Genomic DNA, 19777 nt, shown 5'->3' on the forward strand with positions numbered 1-19777 from the left:
ACGGTATATGATTTGTGCACAGCCCGGTCAACGGTATATGATTTGTGCACAGCCCGGTCAACGGTATATGATTTGTGCAGAGCCCCGTCAACGGTATATGATTTGTGCAGAGCCCAGTCTTAAGTGTACCATTTATGCAGAGCTTAGTTACAGGTGTATAATTTACGCAGAGCCCAGTTAGAGGTATATGATTTGTGCAAGACCAGTCTCAGGTATATGATTTGTGCAAAATGAGTCACAGGCATATGATTTGTTTAAGGCCAGTCACAGGTATGATTTGTGCAGAGCTGGTCAGTTATGATTTTTTTTTAGTATGTTCATTTACTATGTTCACAGGTACACGATTTCTGCAGAGCCCAGTCAAAGGTATATGATTTCTGCAGAGCCCAGTTAAAGGAATATGAGTTGTGCAGAGCCCATTCAAATTATTATGACATTCAAATTATTATGGTTTGTGCAGAGCCCGGTCCATGGGGTATGATTTGGGCAGAGCCCGGTCTTAAGTGTGTGATTTATGCAGAGCTTAATCACAGGTGTATAATTTGTACAGAGGCCAGTCACAGGTATATGATTTGTGCAGAGGCCAGTCACAGGTATATGATTTGTGCAGAGGCCAGTCACAGGTATATGATTTGTGCAGAGGCCAGTCACAGGTATATGATTTGTGCAGAGGCCAGTCACAGGTATATGATTTGTGCAGAGGCCAGTCAAAGGTATATGAATTGTGCAGAGGCCAGCCACAGGTATATGATTTGTGCAAGACCAGTCACAGGTATATGATTTGTGCAGAGGTCAGCCACAGGTATATGATTTGTGCAGAGGTCAGCCACAGGTATATGATTTGTGCAGAGGTCAGCCACAGGTATATGATTTGTGCAGAGGTCAGCCACAAGTATATGATTTGTGCAGAGGTCAGCCACAGGTATATGATTTGTGCAGAGGTCAGCCACAGGTATATGATTTGTGCAGAGGTCAGCCACAGGTATATGATTTGTGCAGAGGTCAGCCACAGGTATATATGTGCAGAGGTCAGCCACAGGTATATGATATGTGCAGAGTCCAGCCACAGGTATATGATACGTGCAGAGGCCAGTCAGAGGTATATGATTTGTGCAGAGGCCAGTCAGAGGTATATGATTTGTGCAGAGGCCAGTCAGAGGTATATGATTTGTGCAGAGGCCAGTCAGAGGTATATGATTTGTGCAGAGGCCAGTCAGAGGTATATGACTTGTGCAGAGGCCAGTCAGAGGTATATGACTTGTGCAGAGGCCAGTCAGAGGTATATGACTTGTGCAGAGGCCAGTCAGAGGTATATGGCTTGTGCAGAGGCCAGTCAGAGGTATATGACTTGTGCAGAGGCCAGTCAGAGGTATATGACTTGTGCAGAGGCCAGTCAGAGGTATATGATTTGTGCAGAGGCCAGTCAGAGGTATATGATTTGTGCAGAGGTCAGTCAGAGGTATATGATTTGTGCAGAGGCCAGTCAGAGGTATACGATTTGTGCAGAGGCCAGTCAGAGGTATACGATTTGTGCAGAGGCCAGTCACAGGTATGATTTGTGCAGAGGCCAGTCAGGGGTATATGATTTGTGCAGAGGCCAGTCAGAGGTATATGATTTGTGCAGAGGCTAGTCAGGGGTATATGATTTTTGCAGAGGCCAATCAGAGGTACTTTTGCTGTGCCAGCCACAGGTATAATACTTCTGCATTGCCGGCCTAAGGTATATGATTTTTGGTCTATTCACAAGTATATGATTTGTGCAGAGGCCAGTCACAGGTATATGATTTGTGCAGAGGCCAGTCACAGGTATATGATTTGTGCAGAGGCCAGTCACAGGTATATGATTTGTGCAGAGGCCAGTCACAGGTATATGATTTGTGCAGAGGCCAGTCACAGGTATATGATTTGTGCAGAGGTCAGCCAGAGGTATATGATTTGTGCAGAGGCCATTCACAGGTATATGATTTGTGCAGAGGCCAGTCACAGGTATATGATTTGTGCAGAGGCCAGTCACAGGTATATGATTTGTGCAGAGGCCAGACACAGGTATATGATTTGTGCAGAGGCCAGTCACAGGTATATGATTTGTGCAGAGGCCAGTCACAGGTATATGATTTGTGCAGAGGCCAGTCACAGGTATATGATTTGTGCAGAGGCCAGTCACAGGTGTATGATTTGTGCAGAGGCCAGTCACAGGTGTATGATTTGTGCAGAGGCCAGTCACAGGTATATGATTTGTGCAGAGGCCAGTCACAGGTATATGATTTTTGCAGAGGCCAGTCACAGGTATATGATTTGTGCAGAGCCCAGTCACAGGTATATGATTTGTGCAGAGCCCAGTCACAGGTATATGATTTGTGCAGAGGCTAGTCACAGGTATATGATTTGTGCAGAGGCCAGTCAGAGATATATGATTTGTGCAGAGGCCAGTCAGAGGTATATGATTTGTGCAGAGGCCAGTCAGAGGTATATGATTTGTGCAGAGGCCAGTCAGAGGTATATGATTTGTGCAGAGGCCAGTCAGAGGTATATGATTTGTGCAGAGGCCAGTCAGAGGTATATGATTTGTGCAGAGGCCAGTCGGAGGTATATGATTTGTGCAGAGGCCAGTCAGAGGTATATGATTTGTGCAGAGGCCAGTCAGAGGTATATGATTTGTGCAGAGGCCAGTCGGAGGTATATGATTTGTGCAGAGGCCAGTCACAGGTATATGATTTGTGCAGAGGCCAGTCACAGGTATATGATTTGTGCAGAGGCCAGTCAGAGGTATATGATTTGTGCAGAGGCCAGTCACAGGTATATGATTTGTGCAAGGCCAGTCACAGGTATATGATTTGTGCAGAGGCCAGTCACAGGTATATGATTTGTGCAGAGGCCAGTCAGAGGTATATGATTTTTTTGCAGAGGCCAGTCAGAGGTATATGATTTTTTTGCAGAGGCCACTCAGAGGTATATGATTTTTTTGCAGAGGCCAGTCAGAGGTGTATGATTTTTTTGCAGAGGCCAGTCAGAGGTATATGATTTTTTGCAGAGGCCAGTCAGAGGTATATGATTTTTTGCAGAGGCCAGTCAGAGGTATATGATTTTTTTGCAGTGGCCAGTCAGAGGTATATGATTTTTTTGCAGAGGCCAGTCAGAGGTATATGATTTTTTTGCAGAGGCCAGTCAGAGGTATATGATTTTTTGCAGAGGCCAGTCAGAGGTATATGATTTTTTTGCAGAGGCCAGTCAGAGATATATGATTTTTTTGCAGAGGCCAGTCAGAGGTATATGATTTTTTTGCAGAGAACAGTCAGAGGTATATGATTTTTTTGCAGAGAACAGTCAGAGGTATATGATTTTTTTGCAGAGGCCAGTCAGAGGTATATGGTTTGTGCAGAGGCCAGTCAGAGGTTTATGGTTTGTGCAGAGGCCGGTCAGGGGTGTACGGTTTGTGCAGAGGCCGATCAGGGGTGTACGGTTTGTGCAGAGGCCGGTCAGGGGTGTACGGTTTGTGCAGAGGCCGGTCAGGGGTGTACGGTTTGTGCAGAGGCCGGTCAGGGGTGTACGGTTTGTGCAGAGGCCGGTCAGGGGTGTACGGTTTGTGCAGAGGCCGGTCAGGGGTGTACGGTTTGTGCAGAGGCCGGTCAGGGGTGTACGGTTTGTGCAGAGGCCGGTCAGGGGTGTACGGTTTGTGCAGAGGCCGGTCAGGGGTGTACGGTTTGTGCAGAGGCCGGTCAGGGGTGTACGGTTTGTGCAGAGGCCGGTCAGGGGTGTACGGTTTGTGCAGAGGCCGGTCAGGGGTGTACGGTTTGTGCAGAGGCCGGTCAGGGGTGTACGGTTTGTGCAGAGGCCGGTCAGGGGTGTACGGTTTGTGCAGAGCCGGTCAGGGGTGTACGGTTTGTGCCGAGCCGGTCACGGGTGTAAGTTCTGTGCCGAGCCGGTCACGGGTGTAAGTTCTGTGCCGAGCCGGTCACGGGTGTAAGAGTTGTGCCGAGCCGGTCACGGGTGTAAGAGTTGTGCCGAGCCGGTCACGGGTGTAAGAGTTGTGCCGAGCCGGTCAGGGGTGTAAGAGATGTGCAGAGCCGGTCACGGGTGTAAGAGATGTGCAGAGCCGGTCACGGGTGTAAGAGATGTGCAGAGCCGGTCAGGGGTGTAAGAGATGTGCAGAGCCGGTCAGGGGTGTAAGAGATGTGCAGAGCCGGTCACGGGTGTAAGAGATGTGCAGAGCCGGTCACGGGTGTAAGAGATGTGCAGAGGCGGTCACGGGTGTAAGAGATGTGCAGAGGCGGTCACGGGTGTAAGAGATGTGCAGAGCCGGTCACGGGTGTAAGAGATGTGCAGAGGCGGTCACGGGTGTAAGAGATGTGCTGTGCAGAGGCGGTCACGGGTGTAAGAGTTGTGCAGAGTCGGTCACGGGTACAAGAGTTGTGCAGAGCAGGGCACATGCCAGTCACAGGTATAGTATTTGTGCAATGCCGTTCACGGGTATATTATTGGTGCAATGCCGGTCGCAGGTACTTTGTGCATTGCCAATCACAGGTGTATTACTTGTGCAATGCTGGTCACAGGTATATTTCATTTGCAATGCCGGTCACAGGTATATTTCATTTGCAATGCCGGTCACAAGCATATTACTTGTGCAATGCCGGTCACAGGTATATTACTTTTGGAATGCCGGTTACAGGTATATTACTTGTGCGATGCCAGTCACTGGTATATTACTTGTGCGATGCCGGTCACAGGTATATTACTTGTGCGATGCCGGTCACAGGTATATTACTTGTGCTTTGCCGGTCACAGGTATATTACTTGTGCGATGCCGGTCACAGGTATATTACTTGTGCGATGCCGGTCACAGGTATATTACTTGTGCGATGCCGGTCACAGGTATATTACTTGTGCGATGCCGGTCACAGGTATATTACTTGTGCGATGCCGGTCACAGGTATATTACTTGCGATGCCGGTCACAGGTATATTACTTGTGCGATGCCGGTCACAGGTATATTACTTGTGCGATGCCGGTCACAGGTATATTACTTGTGCGATGCCGGTCACAGGTATATTACTTGTGCGATGCCGTTCACAGGTATATTACTTGTGCGATGCCGGTCACAGGTATATTACTTGTGCGATGCCGGTCACGGGTATATTACTTGTGCGATGCCGGTCACGGGTATATTACTTGTGCGATGCCGGTCACAGGTATATTTCTTGTGCGATGCTGGTCACAGGTATATTTCATTTGCAATGCCGGTCACAAGCATATTACTTGTGCAATGCCGGTCACAGGTATATTACTTTTGCAATGCTGGTCACAGGGATATTACTTTTGCAATGCCGGTCATAGGTATATTACTTTTGCAATGCCGGTCATAGGTATATTACTTTTGCAATGCGAGTCTCAGGTCATGGGTATATTGTGTAATGCTGGTCTCGGTATATTGTTCAATATAGGCCACATGTATATTACTTTGCAATGCTGGCCACAGTTGTATATGGTTGCTCACCTATAAATATGGTAAACTGACGCTGTTAGTTAAGTGCAAAAGGATTTTGAGGTAAAGGATAGTTGCTTCCAGAATAGAGCTTTGAACTATCAAGAATTATGTTCAGCCTTCTGCATTATGGAAATGAAACATTTTACACTGATGATTAATACTAGAAATTAGCCAGTGTTTTGTCTCGAAGGCTGACATTTGGACCACTGAAGGTTTTAAAAGATTGTTTTTTTTTTGGGGGGGGGTTTACTGATTTTGAACTATATTAACATTTGCTTTTATATTAACAATAGCTTAAATATCTCCACGAAGTTTATTAAAATTTATCGTAACCATCCTCCTAAGAATATAAAACCTCATTACTTATGCTAAATATTGAAGTGAGTAGATTTAGAAATTTTAAATCTTTAATTGGTGGCAACTAAAGTTAAACATATGGAAAAGATTTTTCGGTAATATATAGCAATTTTACCATATTTTTCAGGTTTCTACACCCTGTGTGATAGCGAAGATTCTCCACTAACATGAAGAATAAATTGGTTTTTCTACTGATAATGCTTAGGCTCTTGTATAAGGAAGTCAGCAAGCCCTCGAGTAGTGAGGGATACATGGATGGGCATGTATCAGTCGCAAACTGACTAATTTTTGGAATAGTAGGCAGCTCTGAGAATCCACTTTTGCACAATAATAGGTAAATAACCTTTGGAGTTTTAAGATTGATTGATTTATTATAAGCTTAATATATTAGCTATTCCATAGCAAACATTAACAAATGATCAGCTTAGTCTCTTTCACTTTGGTAAAGTTATAAAACCTTAGTGCTCATATAGTGCCAAGTAGCTTGTTTTTAGAGTTAAATTCTTAACCACTATGAAATTGCTAAAGAATATTTTCAATATTAATTTATATGTTGACTTATAATATACTACATACATAATGAGTGTTAACCCTATTTTTTTTTAATAATCTGTGAATTCTTTCAGGTAAACATTCTGTATCAAAGGTAGATTTCGCACAATGAACCACTAGTACATAGGACAAGGATCACTTGCAGTAGAACTCTGACTAAAACAAAAAGCCTTGAGCAATACTTAATCTTGGAAACTTTATGAAGTAAGATATGTGGATAATTTATTTTCAATAAACTAATATTACTAGATACTTAAAAATTTTCCTTGAACGCTTAATTATTGAATATATTTTTGTTGCCGTTGAGTAAGTTTTAGCAGTACATAATTGACATCAGTATAATGCTGACTAACGGTCCCTAGTCCATATTTTGGCTTATAATGCACAAGGTTGGATAGGTTACTTTTTCATTGAACTTAAGGAAAATGGACCAACCTATGCAGTTTATAGCCTAATTATTTTCTATAATTCTTCAATTTTCATTTACACTTTATTTGATGGTGCTATTGCTTATCCAGGTACTTTATCTGGTTTAGCCCAGGCAATGATCTTTACACTTAATCCTTAGTACTAATCTATGCACGATAATTGAATCTTTAAGCTAGTGCCGTTCTTATTATATATTGGTAATATTGGGAAACTTGTTGAACAGGTCACACTGCATATCTACTTACCGGTATTTTTTAATTCTAACCACAACCCAACAAAGGTTCTTGTCTTGGATTGCTGTTGGGTGCTAAATGGCTACCCATGTCCTATTGAGATATTAGCTGAAATCAAGAAATCCATTCAGTAACATATAACATGTTACGGTGTTAATTTGTGTAAAGGGTTTAAGAATGTTATTTCTGTCCCTTTACTTTATAATGGACTAAATCTCACACAAGTAGCCAAAGCTTTTTTGCACTTGATTTTAGCTTGGCTTATCAACTAGATTTGATCTTTGAAAATTTTCTCAGTGGCATAAATTATCTCAAACCAGCATGAATTGATTCTAAAATACTTCAGCACTTAAAATACGGTAACTAAGATATTTAACTAATTTGTAAATTCAATTATAAAAGTTGAACATGCTACATGCCATTCCCCTTCCTAATTTAAATATTTAACTTTTGTTTTTTTGGACATGGGTATGTGTTACCATAAAACCTGTGGGTATTAGATTATGTACATTTTAACCTTGGTCTGTTGGCATTTTACCCTATGGCTAGCTTAAACTGAAAAGCTACTGTATCGTAGTAAACTAGTAAGTTTAAGCTAACTTCAGTTTTCCAATTTATGTAGGTTTGGATTGGGTTAGTTTGTACCACAGAATATCAGTTCTTGAGAAAGAAACTACGGTTCCAATTAAGTTAATGTACTAAAACAATAGGACTGAATTATTATATCGGGAGACAGATGTGTAGCTATGGGATTGAAGGGTTTTACTTTCGGTTAATGCATACAATACCCTATAGTTGCGTTGTCTTTTTGCAGGTGCCATTGATATCAACTAAGAATTTTTTCGATTTGATATTTTTTTGGATTTTCCGAACTTCTTGGATTTCATGTCTTCTAAAGTTCATTTTTTTTCCAGTTTACATTGGTGAATATGTAAAACACAAAAAGCTATTTTAAATTCCAATAAATTTTATGAAACATTAAGAGAAACTCTAGTAATGAATTGATTGAAAAACGGCTAGAGTAGTAGGGAAGTAAAATATAAGTAGAATTGCGTGTTATTGAGACATCGCAAATAGAGATTACTATAATATATTGGTTTTTATACTATTCGTTTGGAATCTAACAAAGAGGGTTTATAAATTGATTTTCATATCTTATGAAAGGAAGAAATCTTGTAAAAATAAAGAACCACAGGTCAATATAATTTTAACTAATGCTTTCAAAGTTGGTTTTTCAAAGTTTGTGTTAAATTGTACATTATATTAAAAAACCACAACTATCATTTACTGATTCTTTACAAATATTCCAGGTCGTCTTGTAACATTTGGAAAACAAGGACAAACAAAGATGTAAACTTCTGGCAAAGTTACATATTATTTACTTCAAGCCTAACTGAAATTTAATTGGTTATATATCACCTGGCCATCCTTGCTATTGCACCCACCAAGCTGCCAGCCTTGCTATTGCACCCACCAAGCTGCCAGCCTTGCTATTGCACCCACCAAGCTGCCAGCCTTGCTACTGCGCCCACCAAGTTGCCAGCCTTGCTACTGCACCCACCCAGTTGCCAGCCTTGCTACTGCACCCACCCAGTTGCCAGCCTTGCTACTGCACCCACCCAGTTGCCAGCCTTGCTACTGCACCCTCCCAGCTGCCAGCCTTGCTACTGCACCCTCCCAGCTGCCAGCCTTGCTACTGCACCCAGCCAGCTGCCAGCCTTGCTACTGCACCCAGCCAGCTGCCAGCCTTGCTACTGCACCCTCCCAGCTGCCAGCCTTGCTACTGCACCCTCCCAGCTGCCAGCCTTGCTACTGCACCCAGCCAGCTGCCAGCCTTGCTACTGCACCCAGCCAGCTGCCAGCCTTGCTACTGCACCCAGCCAGCTGCCAGCCTTGCTACTGCACCCTCCCAGCTGCCAGCCTTGCTACTGCACCCTCCCAGCTGCCAGCCTTGCTACTGCACCCTCCCAGCTGCCAGCCTTGCTACTGCACCCTCCCAGCTGCCCGCCTTGCTACTGCACCCTCCCAGCTGCCCGCCTTGCTACTGCACCTTCCCAGCTGCCCGCCTTGCTACTGCACCCTCCCAGCTGCCCGCCTTGCTACTGCACCCTCCCAGCTGCCAGCCTTGCTACTGCACCCTCCCAGCTGCCAGCCTTGCTACTGCACCCTCCCAGCTGCCAGCCTTGCTACTGCACCCTCCCAGCTGCCAGCCTTGCTACTGCACCCTCCCAGCTGCCAGCCTTGCTACTGCACCCTCCCAGCTGCCCGCCTTGCTACTGCACCCTCCCAGCTGCCCGCCTTGCTACTGCACCCTCCCAGCTGCCCGCCTTGCTACTGCACCCTCCCAGCTGCCCGCCTTGCTACTGCACCCTCCCAGCTGCCAGCCTTGCTACTGCACCCTCCCAGCTGCCAGCCTTGCTACTGCACCCAGCCAGCTGCCAGCCTTGCTACTGCACCCAGCCAGCTGCCAGCCTTGCTACTGCACCCAGCCAGCTGCCAGCCTTGCTACTGCACCCAGCCAGCTGCCAGCCTTGCTACTGCACCCAGCCAGCTGCCAGCCTTGCTACTGCACCCAGCCAGCTGCCAGCCTTGCTACTGCACCCAGCCAGCTGCCAGCCTTGCTACTGCACCCAGCCAGCTGCCAGCCTTGCTACTGCACCCACCAAGTTGCCAGCCTTGCTACTGCACCCACCAAGTTGCCAGCCTTGCTACTGCACCCACCAAGTTGCCAGCCTTGCTACTGCACCCACCAAGTTGCCAGCCTTGCTACTGCACCCACCAAGTTGCCAGCCTTGCTACTGCACCCACCAAGTTGCCAGCCTTGCTACTGCACCCACCCAGTTGCCAGCCTTGCTACTGCACCCTCCCAGCTGCCAGCCTTGCTACTGCACCCTCCCAGCTGCCAGCCTTGCTACTGCACCCTCCCAGCTGCCAGCCTTGCTACTGCACCCTCCCAGCTGCCAGCCTTGCTACTGCACCCTCCCAGCTGCCAGCCTTGCTACTGCACCCTCCCAGCTGCCAGCCTTGCTACTGCACCCTCCCAGCTGCCAGCCTTGCTACTGCACCCAGCCAGCTGCCAGCCTTGCTACTGCACCCAGCCAGCTGCCAGCCTTGCTACTGCACCCAGCCAGCTGCCAGCCTTGCTACTGCACCCAGCCAGCTGCCAGCCTTGCTACTGCACCCACCAAGTTGCCAGCCTTGCTACTGCACCCACCAAGTTGCCAGCCTTGCTACTGCACCCACCAAGTTGCCAGCCTTGCTACTGCACCCACCAAGTTGCCAGCCTTGCTACTGCACCCACCAAGTTGCCAGCCTTGCTACTGCACCGTCCCAGCTGCCAGCCTTGCTACTGCACCCACCAAGTTGCCAGCCTTGCTACTGCACCCACCAAGTTGCCAGCCTTGCTACTGCACCCACCCAGCTGCCAGCCTTGCTACTGCACCCTCCCAGCTGCCAGCCTTGCTACTGCACCCTCCCAGCTGCCAGCCTTGCTACTGCACCCTCCCAGCTGCCAGCCTTGCTACTGCACCCTCCCAGCTGCCAGCCTTGCTACTGCACCCTCCCAGCTGCCAGCCTTGCTACTGCACCCTCCCAGCTGCCAGCCTTGCTACTGCACCCTCCCAGCTGCCAGCCTTGCTACTGCACCCAGCCAGCTGCCAGCCTTGCTACTGCACCCAGCCAGCTGCCAGCCTTGCTACTGCACCCAGCCAGCTGCCAGCCTTGCTACTGCACCCAGCCAGCTGCCAGCCTTGCTACTGCACCCAGCCAGCTGCCAGCCTTGCTACTGCACCCAGCCAGCTGCCAGCCTTGCTACTGCACCCACCAAGTTGCCAGCCTTGCTACTGCACCCACCAAGTTGCCAGCCTTGCTACTGCACCCACCAAGTTGCCAGCCTTGCTACTGCACCCACCAAGTTGCCAGCCTTGCTACTGCACCCACCAAGTTGCCAGCCTTGCTACTGCACCCTCCCAGCTGCCAGCCTTGCTACTGCACCCTCCCAGCTGCCAGCCTTGCTACTGCACCCTCCCAGCTGCCAGCCTTGCTACTGCACCCTCCCAGCTGCCAGCCTTGCTACTGCACCCTCCCAGCTGCCAGCCTTGCTACTGCACCCTCCCAGCTGCCAGCCTTGCTACTGCACCCAGCCAGCTGCCAGCCTTGCTACTACACCCAGCCAGCTGCCAGCCTTGCTACTACACCCAGCCTTGCTACTGCACCCAGCCAGCTGCCAGCCTTGCTACTGCGCCCTCCCAGCTGCCAGCTTTGCTACTGCACCCTCCCAGCTGCTTGCTACTGCACCCACCAAGTTGCCAGCCTTGCTACTGCACCCACCCACCCTTTTTGTCTTTCAATTGGTGCTGTATGCCATTTCTTCTGGCTTATATGTAGGATCTATATATTTTTGTTAATCGGCTTTTCGATATTCAAATATATCATTTTAAAAGTTCGTTTGATAATAAAATTAGGACACATCAGTTTTAGTATGTATTTGAAACCTATATTTATGGAAAACCTGTAAACATTGTAGTATAAACAATATATATCAACATATAAAAATGATTTTAGAGATCATTTTTATTTTTAAAATTTTTTTATGAAATTTCTTGTTATTATTTTATTCTCTTGGAGTAGTTGTTGCTTTAAGTTCTTATGAAACCTTTAGACCACATGTTTTTTATTCTTACTCTTCTTCTCTTACTCTTTTCACTGCTTCCAAAAATTTTCTTGATTTACCTTGCATCTCGAAAGCCCTGCTTCCAAAAATTTTCTTGATTTACCTTGCATCTCGAAAGCCCTGAGGAGAGGATAATTTCTCACAATGGAAGGTGTCACATCTCTTACAGAAGGGCCTTAAAACATCTACGGCCTGCAAGCTCAAGGGGCAGGCGTCCTCTTAAGCCCCCACGGGAAAATGTCCTCTCAGCCCCACAAGGGAGGGGGTCCTCTCACAACCTTCCAGAAGACTGTCTTCTCTAGTGTCTTTGATTCATGTAGTAGCTTTTAAGGTATCTTGGGAATGGTCCTTTACCAGAAGTTAAACATCACTGACTCAGCTTCCTCCAACAATTCTTCTCCAAAGAAAGTGGGCTTGGTAGGTTGACTTATAAAAAGACTCGGAGACACCATGTTGAATCAACGATAGACCCATTTTGCCATCTTTCATTCGTAAAATGCACTCTGAAAAAGTTGGGTTAATTAGTAGAGGTTAATTAGAAGTATATAGGAATCAATTTCATATGCTGTAAAAAATAACCCTGCAATATATATGTTGAGGGGGTTGCCTAAAAAGCTCACGAACGAGGGAAAAACCTTGACGTTGAGTAGACTGGTATCAGTTGTAAGAGAGCTAGAAAAGATGGATGACAAATTCACTTTTTTATTGTTGTGCCATAACTACTGAATTATCTGTGGTCCATAGGTATTAAGATCAAGCTTTTGAATGGCTAAATGACTACTTGGTCGATAGAAAAAAAACTGAGCAAATAGGAACTTATATCAACCATTGAACGAGGGGTACCTTAGAGGATTCTACTTTGGCAGATAATCTGTTTATACAACCGCACAAATCTTCATCTTACAACTGCTCTAGTGAAAGTCCTACAAAAGCATAGTGAAGCTCATACTATTTGCACAGTACACAATTTTACTTTTCGGTGAATGTTATAGACGACACTGTTGAAACTTGAAACCAAATTCTTACCAGTGTTAGTGAATGGACAATAAAACTAATAAAGTTAATTGAAAACCATACTGAGTTAGTGGTAGTTAAGAAAAACTGCCTCAAACATTTGAGATATATTCAAGTAGACAAATAACTCCCAATATCGATATCTCTTGACTGACTATTTAATCCCTAAATTAAGATTGCTTAAAAAGTATCTACATCTTGGAAACATTGTTAAGTACTTGGATAAAGATTCTGCAATGGAACGTTAAAAACATTACCAGGATTGACTAAGTTCATCTACTACAGTAACGAAAGTGCAAGTTAAGAAAAACTCAGAATATTGTTTAAGGTAAATTTGTTCTTGCCCTTGGAAAGTATCACTTTTACTAATCTAACTTACATTGGCTTCCCATTAAAACAACTTTTACTAATCTAACTTACATTGGCTTCCCATTAAAACAAGTTAAAAAAATATATTAGTTATCATAATGGGACTCCAAAATATCCAGGGAAATAGCTACATATTCAGCCAAACAATTCGTTTTGACACGAGAATAATTTATTTGATTCCACATTGTTAAAACTGTCCATTATGTTCTTGAGCTTTTAAATATGAGGCCCCTTAACTATACAATAAGCTCCAAATAGACCTATGAAAGGCTAAATATATTTAGTAAATTAAGGGTTACAAGTGAAAACTTTAAAACTTATGCTTTTTATATTGTAAATTTGAAAAACTAATAATATCTGGCGTGAAATGCTGGATGCCTTTGAAAACTTATAAAATGACAAATTCCTGTATAGTAGGGTTCCCCTGCAGTAAATGACCAGAAAAGCATCCCTTAAGAAAAGAGTCCCGTTAAGTTAGTAAAAGAGTGAGAACGAAGGTACAATGAAATAGAGGCAGCACATGAGGAAAAGTGAAAAAGGTTATAAAGAGGTAGTGGCAGTAGTGCCCGAGGGATTACTGCAAAGCTCTGAAGTTAGGCAATAACATAATTTAGTACACTAACAGCACTACATTGCTATATGGTCAGTACGAATCCAAGACCACTTGTTAAAAAATTGCTAAGACGCTAGTATAGATACAACCAGTCACTTAGTTTTTTCCTTACTACAATTAAAATGAAGTATTTTTTTAATGTCTCTCCTGTACAAGATTATCATTGACACATTACTACGGTTAAAGTTACTATGCACCTCAAGTTCCAATACAAATAAAGTTTGGTAGTTAAAATCAAGGAAAAACGAAATAAATATTACCGTAGTCTAGATAATTGTTTCATATTTTTTAAATTTTTTCATATGTAAATGAAGCGTTTTAGCTTAGACCAATTCATACCAAAGGTCACTTAATTGGAAAGATTAACTTTCATATGTTTACTTTAAAAGTGAACCATAAAAATTTATGCTTTAGAATTTGAATATCTAAATACAGTATACTATAACTTGCAATAAACTTATACAGTGTACACAATAAATAAAAAATTTAACCAGTATTTCGTTAAATCTTGGAACTAGTAAAAATTACACTAACATTCTTGAATATAATGTAGATTTCATCAATTGAACTGATTGTTCGAAAATTTTTAATATGCATTTATGATGGAATTCAATGTTTCTAAAATAGCCTTTGACAGTACTTTATACATTTTGGGATGCTATAAATCATGATGCAAGTCAATTTTGCTATCACATTTCCTTAAGAGTCCCATTTTTTTTTAAATTACACTAATCTTGTCACTTTCCAATTTCATAAATTGGAAGATGTTTTTCGGCCTAGCCAAGTAATTGAAAATATGATAAACATAATTAAGGCATCTTTCAGATGTATGTAGGTTTCTACTGTACATTGTCAAATATTGTGAATATGAATATATAATTAATACTTTTAAGTCTTCCGAGATTAAAATAAAATTGACAACTGACTAGTATTTATATCTTTATTGAGCCATTTTTGTTTCACAAGGTATTCTTTAACAGATCTTTTATAAAAATACAAAGAATAATACAAGGTACGTATTCTTAACCTCAGAAGGACACTGGCACTTCTAACCCTCTGGCAGTTCCGAGAACATACAATATACCAGTTAAAGTAAACGGGAAAATATATATGCAGCTAATTTTTAGATCAAGCATACATACCCTCCCCCCCCCCTACCTACCCTCACCAACAGCTAAATTTAACAAAAATATAGTTTGTATGAACCAGAGTAGCATTCTGATGTGGAATTTATTAAATTTTTTTAATGAAATGCAAGAAGAATTATACCATTCTGTTTATGGCTTCTATGAAGGAATTATTTCCCCACACGAACAGCCGCCCAACCCCACCCTCCTCCCAGATGCTGTTTCAGTCAAAAGGCTAATCAGGATTAACACTATAGGCAAACCAGAATTAAAAGAATTATTCTGATTTAATTACAGTTTCTAGAAATGAAATTTTTAGAATAAACTAAGTTTCATTGGTATTTCAATAAGTCATTTTCACTGGCTCTATGTTGCTAACTATCATTTTACTCCATACATAACTAGATTTCATACATATTACTTTCAATATCAAAACAGATTAAGATAAGTAGGGAAATCACAATCAAAGTATGAACTATAGATAGAAACCACTGTATATGGGAATTTATAAAGACAATTTTTATTAAAAATTATACCTATACGATTCACGTAGATTTCTGTAAAAATGATGTAATTTTTTTTTTTATATATGTATGACTACTTTCAAAACTCATTTCACTTTTGACCATCCTGATAGACTAAGGAAAGCTTCAGCCACAGTATATTTTAATTACTTTTGAGATAAGTGAATACATCTTGAGTAAATAAAAATATTTTATAAAAATATCAAAGGAAACCTTGTCTAAACATTAAGCCTCAAACGAACAATATATTTAGCCAGTTTTCAAACTATGATATACGAATTGCTATAAACTTAGTTTTATCTAATAATTATTCAGCATACATTCTAGAATACAGATTACGTAAACATTGCAATACGAAATCTTTGAACGCAAACTAAAATTAGAAATATCTGAACTATTCCCGTGTTATGACTTTAGAATTAATATTCGAATTTTCATAAAATTTAAAAAAGTCAACAATTGAATACTGGTCTTTCACAACAAGTGTCTGGACTTTAAAAAGAGTATTGAAATGAATTGACTGAGCTTAAACAATTCAAATAATTAAAAGTATATTGAAGTTAAATAGATATTTAAGGCACTTTTGAAAACCTTCGCCTTTTTAACAAAAGTATGCTTCATATTTTAAGAGAATACGGTAAATTTATGAATTTTAAAGCATGATTTATTTGTTTTCCAAGATTTTTTGTAACCAACTATGATAGTTTTTTTTTATGAACTGTACTAAATTGTGGGTTTTCGTAGGGACTGGAGGGAAATTTCCATCTACTTAAAGCTTTCTTACATTAATATACAATGGTTATATTCTAGTATGCGAAGCCAACTATCTTAATTTTCACACTTGGCGAATAGGATTTTTTAGTCAATGTCGAAACTACTGATCTCAAGTCCCAAAAAAAGCCAAAATATTGAGGTCTGCAGGAGAAGACAGCCATTCGGGTCAATAGATTAAGAGTATCTGGCATAAATAGGCATGACCTATATAGAAAATTTTATGGCTTATTGTATAGTTGAAGGCTACAGAATCATAATTTTCATGGTTAATTCAATTAAACCCTTAATTTTGTAGAATTCACTAGACAGGAGCTTACCCTTCTCAGAAAAATATCACTCCAAAATCCCAGCTGTCCTATGCCCCATCCTCAGCTTTAACAACAGCAACAATTTTGTTTCTTTTCGCCAGTAAGCTTGATCCTCTAACATTCAGAAACAAACTGGAATGGCTAGCTCGGTCGACTTCTTGGAGATTACACACCTATAAGAATAAATTTAATTTTAATATGTTATCAATTATATACTAACAAAATTCAACTAAAAACTATCACTTAAATTATAAAATACTTTAACGAAAAACAAAAAAATTCTATTAAACTATATTTTTATATTTCTAAAAGTGAATCAGATTTCCAAAAAAACTGTTGGCTGATTGCTCATTATATATACAAAAGCAACTCGCGTGGCCTAGGTATGCAACAAATAGTTTTGCACGTTGTCTGAGGATTGTCAGTCAAGCATAGTACTTTGTAATGCCTAAGAAAAGTTGCGGATGGTGCAGAAGGATTAGATTGTATTGGTAATAGGAAATTCACTGGCCTAGAGCGTGCTGCTTTACAGTCTACTTCAGACCATCACACCATGGGCAATGCTTGCTTACCAGAATGCATGAAATATCACAGGAGGCTGGGCTCAAGGTAGATAGAAGAGAAAGGAAAACTAAATATACGATGCAAGGTGAAATATCTAGGTTCAATATCATTGGAAGAAGAAATAGTTAAGGATTTAGAGTAATGTAATTAATTGTAACTATGATCTCTAATACAGGGTCTTAAGATTTCAAAATTCTACTTAATTCAGCCATTGTCATTTTTTTATCTAAATTAAACTCCCACCTCTAGTCACCTGGAATTACAAAATTCTGGCTATATATCAGTGAGATCTGTGCTACTGTATTAGCAAGAGTCATGGTATGACAAAATATCCAACAGATTAGGTAGATTAGAGAACTATGTCCTCATTAGAATATTTTGAGTTAAATCGCAGGACAGTATTAGAAATGAAACTAGAGAGATTACTCGAGTGCCACATGTGGATGAGATCATGGCGAGGGGTACATTGAAATTGTTTGTGCATGCTCTTCGCACTCCAGAGATTAGTTCACAAAACTTAACTGGGCTCCATAAGCCACTGGAGGAACTGGAAGCCCTTGGCCTACATGGCTGAGGACTATGAAGAGAAAGTAGATTATTAAAAGCTCGAAGATATGGATGGGTGGAGAAATATAACAGCAGCCCTTTGCATTTAAAGGCTTAGCAGCCGATCGTGATTATGATCAAGAACAAGCTCTGGCATGGTGGATAAGAGTGTCATGTGAGAGAGAGAGAGAGAGAGAGAGAGAGAGAGAGAGAGAGAGAGAGAGAGAGAGAGAGAGAGAGATGTAATGCGAACAGAATAGGTAAACTATCAAGTAAAACGTACGGTTTCAAAGGACGAAACTTTTGTGATATTACAAATAGGAAGCAAATACATAAATTTATACATTCACATGCAAAGTGAAAAACATGGGATATCACAAATGAAACTTCCTCCTCTTAACCTTTACAGTAGGATATTAGGTACTCAAATTGTGGCATGATGCAATAAAGGAAACTACCTGAAATTTGTATCTGAAAGTTTGCTATGCCCAATAAAACTGAGTTTTTCGAGTTAACCAGTTTGAACATATCAGTAACTCTACGAAAAAAACCTGAACAGTGCAAAACTCAAGTTTTTGCTTATGAAGCCAGAATCCACAAGCACATTGTAATCCTTAATTCAATGAAGATTTATGCAACAAGACTGATTTGAAAAAGCAATATGAAACATACCATGCAAGATCTCGTTGAGAATTTCCCTTTTTCATTTCATAACAGATGTCTCGTGAAAGGTCCTCCGCTACTAGGCCATCAGCTTATATTAGCCCTGCAAGACTTTCCTACTACTGCTGCTGCTACAATCCGAATCACATCGGGGTTGACCCCACTTGTAGTTTTTCCAGGCCTAAAAATAATTCAATCATTAAAATCTGTACTCTGAGTAAAATAATGTAAGCTCAACAGTAATCAGTTTGATAGAATATGAGAGTTAAGATCATCGTACCAGTAAAATACAACAATTGGAGCAAATTCAGTGGTGCTGCATTCATAGAACTAGGTACAAAATATTGGAATATGTACTGGAAGATTTTGATTTATTACTAAAGTTACTAATAGGTGGAGAACAGATTTGTCTTAAATTATTGTCGAATGAATTATGTATAATGGGAATGTACAAGTCCTACTTAAAGTGTTTTAAGTAAATTTCCTAGCTTATACAAATTTTCTATACTATAGATGGTTAATTCAAGTTAATAGTTAAACTTATAAATTATATAAATTTAACCATTTAAAGTATATAGTGTACAATTTTTAGGTTTGGAAATTCAAGACTCAGTTTTTTTTTAATATGAATTAAGATTTGCACATTATACATGCTGCGTTCACCAGTTTATAACTAATCAATTCTCCGCAAATTAAAAACTATCGTGATTAATCAAATTTTACTATGCAAATTTCCTAGTAATTACGTAGCTTCAAGAATGCAGCGTTGCTGCATTTTAAAAAATTCCAGTTTCATTTTCAGTGGTACAATCATGTTTTTTGCACATTTTCAAGCTTGCATCCTTACACTCCAAACCTTCAATTACATCTCAACCTTCAATTACATCTCAACCTTCAATTACATCTCAACCTTCAATTACATCTCAACCTTCAATTACATCTCAACCTTCAATTACATCTCAACCTTCAATTACATCTCAACCTTCAATTACATCTCAACCTTCAATTACATCTCAACCTTCAATTACATCATCAATTCACATTTTATGGAAACTCCAGTCGTATATATTCTAAGTTATACACATCAAATATTATACTAGTCTAAAAAGACAGACATTACAATATACCTATTAGGGAAACTGGATGTATCATTGGAAATAATCCAACTAAGACGAATACAATCATGACCACCAAAACTTTTCTAACCTATACGTGATATGCAATGCCCATAACTAGGGTGGCTAAACACCAATCCCTTCTCTTAATATGAAAAAAAAAATAGTCGCAGTCATATGTATGTACTCTAGCATTAGTACGCCTGTCACAATTGTGGACAGGGATGCTTTAATAACGGATTATCCAAAATAGGGTCTTGCATGCTACAAGCCAAAGAACCAAAAAATGTCATTAATTTCATCCTTTGACTGAATTTCTAAAGAAGAGAGAGTACTGTGATTTATGTTCTCTTTTGGGCTATGATTTGGCAAACTAATCTAAGCGTAAAAAGGGGAAATTATGTCAAAAGTTGTACCACAATACTTCAAGAATTA

The 19777-nt window shown here is 41.2% G+C and overlaps 2 long non-coding RNA genes across 5 annotated transcripts in view; one reads left to right on the forward strand and one right to left on the reverse strand.

The window, feature by feature from the left end:
• The window catches only part of LOC137642294 (uncharacterized), a 104041-nt gene extending 95582 nt beyond the window's left edge, over positions 1-8459 (forward strand). For both annotated transcript variants that reach the window (XR_011044732.1, XR_011044733.1), the window contains exons 2-4: positions 5967-6173; positions 6466-6595; positions 8364-8459. This is a non-coding gene — a long non-coding RNA (uncharacterized lncRNA). The remainder of the gene's footprint in view (positions 1-5966; positions 6174-6465; positions 6596-8363) is intronic.
• A 3236-nt stretch (positions 8460-11695) lies between these two features.
• Positions 11696-19777, reverse strand: part of LOC137642835 (uncharacterized) — a 10425-nt gene continuing 2343 nt past the window's right edge. Inside the window, exons 2-5 of one of the 3 annotated variants that reach the window (XR_011044881.1) lie at positions 18237-18408; positions 16464-16627; positions 11829-12228; positions 11696-11784 (exon numbers count right to left, since the gene is read on the reverse strand). This is a non-coding gene — a long non-coding RNA (uncharacterized lncRNA). Of the gene's footprint in view, positions 11785-11807; positions 12229-14643; positions 16628-18236; positions 18409-19777 lie in introns of those variants that run through there. The other 2 variants (XR_011044880.1, XR_011044879.1) reach the window with 2 other exon arrangements.

The sequence above is a fragment of the Palaemon carinicauda genome, chromosome 6 (assembly GCF_036898095.1).
Source record: "Palaemon carinicauda isolate YSFRI2023 chromosome 6, ASM3689809v2, whole genome shotgun sequence".
NCBI lineage: Eukaryota > Metazoa > Arthropoda > Malacostraca > Decapoda > Palaemonidae > Palaemon > Palaemon carinicauda.